The sequence below is a fragment of the Quercus lobata genome, chromosome 4, assembly GCF_001633185.2.
Source record: "Quercus lobata isolate SW786 chromosome 4, ValleyOak3.0 Primary Assembly, whole genome shotgun sequence".
Taxonomy (NCBI): Eukaryota; Viridiplantae; Streptophyta; class Magnoliopsida; order Fagales; family Fagaceae; genus Quercus; species Quercus lobata.
In genome coordinates, this window is record NC_044907.1 from 42632186 (window position 1) to 42641767 (window position 9582).

The window sequence follows — 9582 nt, forward strand, 5'->3', positions numbered from 1 at the left end:
ATTACTACGACAAAAAGGAAGCCAAACTCAAAAACAAAATCACACAGAAAATAATACAATGATTAAAAAAAAAAAAAAACCTCAACTTTGAATCTAATTTTCCAGATTTTTTTTTTTGAAAATAAACGATAGACTGATTTTCTGGATTTTGAATTACATATTTAAAGAACTTTTGAAGATTTGTTTTCAATTCTTAAATAAAAATTTTGAGCGATAGTATCATAAATTAAATAATGTAAGAAACTGTGCTGATTTGATTGAGACACTACCTACCAGATTTATTTTTATTTTTTTCATTCATGATCTCTCCTTCTTTTTCTTCAGCTCTTCTCTCACACTCTTATCCCATAGCAACAGACCTCTCTCGTGTGACCTCCATTGCACAAATCTAGGAAAAGTTGGGAGAATAGAGAGCTTCCTCTAAGCTAACCACATACCATCCGATCCCTGAATCAATCAAAAATGATATCTAAAATTTATTGGGAAATTTATATAAAAATATTGTGCACTTAAAATTTTTTATTTTATTTTATAACTTAACAAATATAAAAATACTGCAACAACAACAAAATGATATGACATTTTAAATTTTTTACAACACATTTATTTAGTTTAATCTCATATTTTATTATTTTATTTTATATGGTCAAAAATTGAAGCCTCATTAATTATAAAAATATATTGAGAATTTGTTGATGTAAGTGAATATAAATATTTTTTTTTTAAAAAAACCTCAAAGCAAAATACAAAACGGTGAGAGTGCGATGATCACATTAACCCCTGAAAGACAAAATTTGTGAAAAAATTGGATTGATAACTGCTTCTTCATTCTTTGGACCAATCAGCGAAGACACACAAAAAGCCATCGAAACACACACTCAGAGAGAGAAGACAAAAAATGCATTACTGGGTTCGAGCTTCTTCTGCTTATTTCGGTGGCACTCCTCCCCAACCTCGCAGGCACTCACACAAACTCTCTCTCTCTCTCTCTCTCTCTCTCTCTCTCTCTCTCTCTCTCTCTGTTTTTGACTTTTTTGGGATATTCTCAGTGGTCACACCGTAGTCAACATCGGCAAATCGAAGGTGCTCGTGTTCGGTGGACTTGTTGACAAGAAGTTTCTCAGCGATGTCGTGGTCTACGATGTTGGTACTATTTTTGTTGTTGTTTCCCACTTTTATTATAGAGCTAGTGTGGCAAACTTGTCATGTTAGTAATGGAAAGCCTATATGAGTAATAAATTAATAATAGATTCGTTGAAGACTTGTTATGATAGGTTTGTACTTTAGCTTTTCCTAAAATATGCTTGTACATGTTAAAAAAAAAAATTGTAACTTTTGATTGGAGGGGCTGGGGACCATGCCACATGAAGCAGAGGGACTAGTTTGAATTACTTGTTTACTCTCTTCTTGGAGCCAAAATTTACATGTAAAAAAATGGAGGGCCCAAAAGTCATGAAATTTTTAATCTCTTAGATGATAGCATTATAACTAGAGAGATTTTGGAAACTTTTGGGTGGGGGAGGAAGTAGGCAGCTTTTAGCTCAATTGGCACCTCCTCCCCTTGAAAGTGCTAGGTGGAGGATAAGATTGTGGGTTCAAGACCCACCGGCTGCATACCAAGCCAGACAAATGTTAAGATTGTCCTTTTTTCTATTTGGTGTGTATTTGAGTTTAGGGAGATCGCAGATTGTTTGGGCTTGGGTTGAGAAAGAGAGAGAGAGAGAGAGGGGGGGGGGGGGTGGTTGTCAAATCACTGGTCTACTGAATCCTTTCATGTGAAGGATGCCTCCACCTGTTGTTTGACTGACAATATGAGTGTAACCACCTGTGAACAAGTGTTAATAGGATGGTTGGGTTATCAGTTGAATCTCAGGTTGTAAGGTATCTGATATTTTCTCTCAATTTTTACCCATTTTCTCACAAGCCAAATAGATTAAGGAAAATGGGTGGAGGGTAAGTTAAGAAGAGAGGGAGAAATTGGGTAAGAATTGAGAACAAATTGGTAAAGCATAAAAAGGGTGGAGGGTAAGCTCCTGGGTCCAATATCCCACTTCTTGTGTGCGAAAACTTACCAATAAAAAATGGGGAGAGTAGAGGAAGACCGTCTACATGTTTGTCACTACACAGAGAGAGAGAGAGAGAGAAGGATTGGGTTCATCAATCTTAAATATATAAATTTTTGGGGGTCCTTAGGTTTTCAATTACCTCACACGAGACATGCCTGAAACCCCAAAGAAATTAAAAGCTACCCCCTGATGCCTGCTTGCCCTGGCCCTCCAAGTCAACCACAAGCCTTTGCCTTGGTCTGGGTCAGGCGGCATTGGTCATGCAGCTCGTGCTTGGGTGGGCTTGACTAGCCCTAATGTGAGTTTCAGACAGACAAAGTGGATATAGACATGCATTAATTTTGGTCTTCTTGATTGTATTGTTCTTCTGGGGCACCCTGGCCCCTAGGGTATTATCGTTCCCGGGAGAGAATTAGTTATGGTTCCAAATTGAAGACTTAACCTGGGCCCTGTGGGTCTCTTTCATGAATTTTTATTCACCCACGCAACAATATGTTAATATAGTGACTGTATTTGGGGAGTGTGCATGTGTGTTTTAGAGAAAGAGACAGAGGAGACACTAACATACATTAATTTAGTGCTGCATGAATTTTTTTCCCAGACTTTTTTTTTGGTAGAAGGGGGGGTGGTTTGAATGTGATTCCAGATTCTCAATCCTTGGTTTTTGATTTTCAGATAACAAACTTTGGCTTCAGCCACAGTGCACTGGAAGTGGGTCTGAGGACCAGGTAGGTCCAAGCCCACGGGCATTTTACATTGCTGTTGCAATTGATTGTCACATGTTCATCTTTGGTGGGCGTTATGGTAGCAAAAGGTCTGTGCACATGCTCTACTTTATGTTTGCTGTCCATGGGTTTTGTGCTTTGTAGCTCTAAATTCAGTCTTGTTATTAATGCTGAGGATGGATTTTCAGGTTGGGTGACTTTTGGGTTCTAGATACAGGTAAGAATCTTATATAGCAGCTTCAGGAAAGCGTAGTAATGATGGATGTGTCACAAAATTCATATACTAGTGCTTGTTTTACGACTCTTGACCTAAGTGGATTTATGGAAGTTATGTTTATTCCAGATATATGGCAGTGGTCTGAGCTCACCAGTTTTGGTGACTTACCTTTGCCACGAGATTTTGCTGCAGCTTCAGCCATTGGGAACCGAAAATTGTTATGTGAGTGTCAATATTTCTCTCTGCAGCATTATTCATCAAATAACTGGTGCAGATCTTAGGTATTTGACTTATCAAAAAACAAAAAAGCGGAATAATTTTCTCCACAACTTTATATAAAGCAAGATGTGATTGAGTGCAGGTATGGTGGCTGGGATGGTAAAAGGTGGTTATCAGATGTGTATGTCTTGGACACAAGTAACCTCTTTTCTATGTCTTTTAAGATTTATTTTATGTTCTCTTCCTGAAAAATTTAAGGAGAGAATGTTTTATAATGGTGGAAACTAAAATTAGATTGCATGTGATTTGCTTTGTGAAACAGTATCACTAGAATGGATGGAGCTGTCGGTATCTGGATCATTACCACTACCTAGATGTGGCCACACAGCTACTATGGTGGAGAAAAGGTTGCTTGTCTATGGTGGCAGAGGTGAAGTAGCATTCTGTCTGCTCACATGGGGATTAGGTTTTATAATTGCTTAGAAACAATGTTTGGTGATGAGTCATTATTGAATTTAAAATTTTCATCTTGATTAAAATTTTCTTTGCATTGTGCTTGGCAAATCTCTTTTTCTTGATTTCATTATTTCATTTGGGTTACATATTTCTTTGTTCTTAAAAACTTATTCCACAAGTTCCAAATCGAGTGTATATCAACATTATATTCTTACTTTCTTAGTTCCTTTACAAAACATGTGGAAGATCACCTATCTTGAAAAGATACTGTGACTAAGGTACCAATCCATTATTGTGAATAGAATGATTGCAATGGATTGCAGTTATAATTACATAATGATATGGCAGATTATGAATTCCTAAAAGTAATGTCATACACAGTTCTGGTGTTAGACTCTTCCATTCACGTAGTAGATATAGATCCCAATCTATGTGATGGATTTTACCTGCCAATGCTACATGGAACATGATAGCACTGATGAGTGATATATATACACAAGAAATCCAATGTGGGGCTCTAATTTGGAAATATGCTCGAAGTTACAGAGGGATTTTCTTTGGGGTGGTTTGGCGGACAAGCATAAACTTCATTTGGTAGGGTGGGTTAAGGTGTGTTATCCTTTTGTTGATGGTGGGTTGGGGATTAGGAAAATTACTACCTTTAATAAAGCTCTTTTGGGTAAGTGGTTGTAGCGTTATGGGGTTGAGGAGACAAGATTATGGAGGCGTGTGATCGCATTGAAATTTGGGGAGGAATTGGGGGGGGGGGGTCTTCAAAGTTACATAGGGGTTCACATGGGTGTGGTGACGTAGGACAAGGGGAAACAAGGTTTAATAGGGCTTTAGGAATGAAGCAAAGGTGAAAATCCAGATCTGGGTTGCTGTGAACAGGGCTGTGAATAGTAACCGTGAAGTAAATAAAAGATAAACACACAAACTGTACATGCTTATAGCTCTAAAATCTGAAAATATTATTAATCTCTACCTTAATAGAAAACACCGCAACTCTTTAAATAGAAGACTAAACCTAATCCTAGTAGAACTAGGTTTTCTTAAAAACCTAATAAAACTTGGACTTGGACTCTTTGGGCTTTAATACCAAACCCAAATTAAATAACTAAACTTAAATAAAACCCAATGGACTAATAACACAGCCCATTCCAGAAAACATAAAATTTCTAAAATACCCCTAACACTTAAAACTAATTAAAAGTCTTAGGATGCCTTTTATATGTTTTCAACGATTGCTGCCATGGTCCTGCATCATGTGGTTTATGGCGTGGCATTCGGAAAGGTTGGGAGAGTTTTAGCAAGTTCCTTTCCTTTGAGATTGGTTTGGGGAGTAGAATCCGGTTCTGGCATAATCATTGGTGTGGAGATCAATCATTGAAAGGAACTTTCCCGGAGCTATTTGAACTTGCTGCTTATAGGGAGGCATCTGTGGGAGATATGGTGGTGAGTCACACTTTGGAGGAAGGATGAAATTGGAATATACGGTTCCAATGTGGTTTTAATGAATGGGAGATGGAGTTGGTGGGGGCCTTTACTCGTACATCGGAGTCGCTAAGTCCTCCTATTGAGGGTGGAGATAAGATGAGGTTGTGTTTGGGGTCGAAGGGGAATTTTGATATAAAATCCTTTTATGGTGCATTGAGGGCATCAAGCTCTATTACTTTTCCTTGGAAGAGTATTTGGGGTGTGAAGGCTCCATGTCGTGTGTCGTTTTTTGTTTGGACAACTGCATGGGGGGAGGGTTCTCACAACGGACTATTTGAGGAAAAGGGGCTGCACTATTATGGATTGGTGTTGTCTATGTAAATGTAATTGGGAGAGTGTAGATCATTTGCTTCTACACTGTGGTGAGGTATTTCGGTTATGGAGCTTTGCCCTTAGATCTTTTAGTTTTTCTTGGGTTCTACCTAAAAGAGTTATTGATTTGCTGGTCGGTTGAAGGAATTGGTTGGGAAAGCATTCTTCAAATGTTTGGAATTTGGCACCACATTGTGTGATGTGGATTATTTGGAGGGAGAGAAATAATTGCATATTTGAAGATTCGGTGCTTTTTGGGGATAAGCTCTTAGAGTTGTTTGCGAGCACTTTGTTTGATTGGTCTTGTGCGTGGGGTTTTACTTCTTCGAAATCCATTCCGCTGTTTTCAGATTCACTTTTTCCTTGTGCAAAAGTTGTTTTGTTTTCCTTTGTGGTTGGATCTCAATGTACAAAGCCATCTGCCAAAACATGCGTAAAATGAATGAATCTCTTCTATAGATTAATGGATGTATCATGTAAATTTTTTTATGATAAATACTATTCAGAAACTATTCTCTGAATTTTATTTGTGGAGAAGTCCTTGATTATTTGACAATGAGGTGTATTTCTGTCTTCTAATAAGTATTTAAGAAATCCTTGCCTGCGTATACTTTTTTTGAAGTGATATTTCTCAATCAGTTTTTGAGTGTTAGAGAATAATTAAAATAGTTCTATTAGAAGTTCTTTTGTAAACTAAGTTGAATTTATGTCATTTCTTTGTTGTGGGAGGAAGAAAATGAAACACCTGGATAGACCCAGTTGAAGCTTCCAGGTCAAGCTCCTTCTTCTCGCTATGGTCATACTGTGACCTCTGGAGGGCACTATGTAACAACTTTCAGCATCCTTTATATTCTCATGGGACTGGTGGTTGGTTGAGTCGTTATGACATTTATTACAATGACTGCATTGTTTTAGATTGGGGTGAGTGCTTAACAACTTTGCTGGTTGGATTCCTAGCAGATATGTGCTGGATGTGTCATCATGATGTTAATGAACGTTCTATATTGTTCATGCTATAGATATTCTGACTATTACCTGTATAAAGTTGTTTGTTCTATTTTTAAAACAGTTTTCTTCGAAGTGTGACATTTACATGTGAAATTACATTTTACCTTTTAAATTCAAAAATAAAAAATAGTGGTGTGAGAGAGGTTATTTTCTACTTCTTGTCTCCACGGCCATGCATCTCACAAGATACCTAGTGGGCGCTGTTCAAACATGTTGTAGCCAAAAATGGTTTTGATTATCTGACAATAATGCATGCATTGTTTGGTTTCATGGAAAAGCCCCAATGTTGTAACATAGATTTCTCATAACTTGTTTTAGAAATAAGCAACACACAACGTGTAATTTACAGACTTCTTTGATGAAGAAACATGGTGTATGACTATTTTTTATGGTCCTTTTGTTACCAGCGGAACTGAAAAGTGGATACAATGATAGATAGTATCGGATATATGATATGCTTGCAACTTTCACATGATGATTTTTACCTCTTCTTTTTTTAATTATTTTTTTATATATAAAGAAATTATAATAATATCAATAAAAACAACACATGTAAAACCAATTTCAGCATTTCATCTGTGAAATTTTGCTAGCAGGGGTGAAACAAGCTATAGAAATTACTGTTTCATATATAGTTTATTGAAAAATTTGTCTTTCTTTTTGGCAAATAAGTGTCTGCACAATGGAAGCGCTTACTGACTGGCAACGAGCCCCCCTGCTACTCGGGCATACCACTCTATGACATCTATTGGTTCACGTCATCTATTAATTGGTGGGTTTGATGGCAAATCAACCTTTGGTAATCTGTGGTGGTTGGTCCCAGAAGGTTCTTTGAAATACTTAATAAATATTGAGTCATTTAGTTGTTGTTTGATAAATGATACCTTTTTACTTTTCAGATTTTCACTTGGATAATTTCTAAACATCCAAATCGTTAATTTGATTCTTGTATGACAAAATCTTCCTGATGATACATCAGTTTGTCTCAAACATATCTTTTGTTTGGAGCATTTACAGAATGTTGTATGCAATATCATTTCCTCTATAGATTACATTCATTTTTCTATCATAATGATTAGCTAGAGGGGATTTTGTTGAATTACCAAAAATATGTTATGCAAGTGATTGATTTTTATGAATCTTGATTATGTCTAGTTATTTATTTTTATGTAACACTACTGTTAGCATGCATGATGCATTGGCATGTTGGGTGAGTTGGTACTTCCCTAAGCCATAAGGCTTGGGGGGGTTTTGAGGACCCGGGTTCAAGTGCTCCTGGGGTGGGGGAGGGGATGGGGCTATTTAATTAAGTAAATATTTCTAACCAATCTACTTAACTAAGAATCATATGCAAACTAAAGAAAATATTTCTATAATATAATTAAAATCAAATATAAAAAAATGGTTTTAAGTTACTTGTCAAACTGTAACTTTTTGATAATTTATTTTTAATCAAAGTAGTTTTTTTTCTTTGCTTCTTTATTTTAAAAAAAATTGATAATAGAGTTTCACTTAAAGCAAAATATGTTAATAATTTTAATATACTTATAATGAGTCACATAATGCAAGCATGACGTGTACAATCCAAATTTTATTATTAAAACAAAAAATTAAAGCAGATTATTAAAATAATATAAATTTTGAAACTTATATTAGATTTCTAAAAACAATTGGTAGTTGAATATTATTTTAGTATTTTTTAATTTTTTTGAAACTTTGGCAATAGGCCAAGAGCTTTGCAGCTCAACTGACACCTTCTGGTATTTCCAACGGAAACATCCAAGATTAAAGCACCCCTCCCCCCCTTCCCACATTCATCAACTATTGAATTATTAAAAATAAAAGATAAACTTTGGCAAAAAAATGAAGGAAAAAGAGAGTTATTGTGAATTTTTGGCACTAATAACTATCGACCAATTATTATGCAATTTTACTATTTTCATGTAGTCTACTAGAGGTCTTATAGTTTCACATGAAATGAGGTTTTGTGTTAAGGTATGTATTAGTCACAACTTATACAAATAGCTGTTACTTTTAGTTAATAGAGACAAATTGAGAGGTGTGAATTGTAACAATTTAAAAAAAGTTAAATGTTTTTATTTTTATTTTTATTTTTTTTTATAATAAATTTAGGGACTAATTTTTAATCACCAAAAACTATAGGGAAATCTTGTAATTTATTCAAGTCTTTAATAAAGGGTAGCCACTTGGCGCAAGGAGATTGTAGTTACTTGTTGCATAGAGAAGATGGACACTTGCCTAACCAGGGCTTGGAGGACCCAACTTTTATTATACAACATATGATAATAGAATTGAAGTTAGGTTTTTCAGTTATGTCAGGCACTGTAATCTTCTTCCTACTCTGTAAGGAATTGCATAATGTTGTATGATTTTACAATATCACACTTTATGATGGGGTTAGGTGCATATTTCCATGGTAACAATTTAACTAGAAGAATTTTTGTCAATGATCTCTACCTCAAATGGCACCCCCTTCTATAAGAATGGTGTGGAGGGCAAGGTTTGTGTTTTCATGTAACACTATTAAATTGAAATTGGGTTTTCAATTAATGATGACCAGGCCCCAAGTCAAACAGATTTTGATTATATTTAAGCCAATGGATCAACTTCTACTTCTGCAGATTCTATGTGGAATAAATTTTTGTCAACTCTGCTTGTTTTGTAGAGGACCCTATTGCAAAGCGGTTCACTGCATCTTCACCCAAAGATATTCCTGAAAATAAGGATGTTACAATAGCAAATAATAATGTCCAATCTGCACTCGAGCTATAACTGCTGTTGCTTTTAATGACACCTAGCAATTTCTATTGAGCTTGTTGACCAAGGAGCTCAAGTAGATTGAATCTTTTTGCCAATTTCATATTGAACTTTTAAACTATGAATTTGCAATAAATGGTAACAAAAAAAAAATCGTTTAAGTTGTTAAATTTCAATTTTATGGTAACAAAAAAAAAAAAAAAAAAAAGTATTTGCAACGAAGTAGAGGTATGCATCAGGTGCCAATGTCTGTAGCGACCTGTTCCATAACTTATTCAGACGAGAGCACATATAAGGAAATTGG

At 35.6% G+C, this 9582-nt stretch overlaps 1 pseudogene; it reads left to right on the top strand.

Moving 5' to 3' along the window:
- Positions 1-822: 822 nt before the first annotated feature.
- On the top strand, positions 823-9293 carry LOC115985229 (annotated as a pseudogene).
- Positions 9294-9582: the final 289 nt, after the last annotated feature.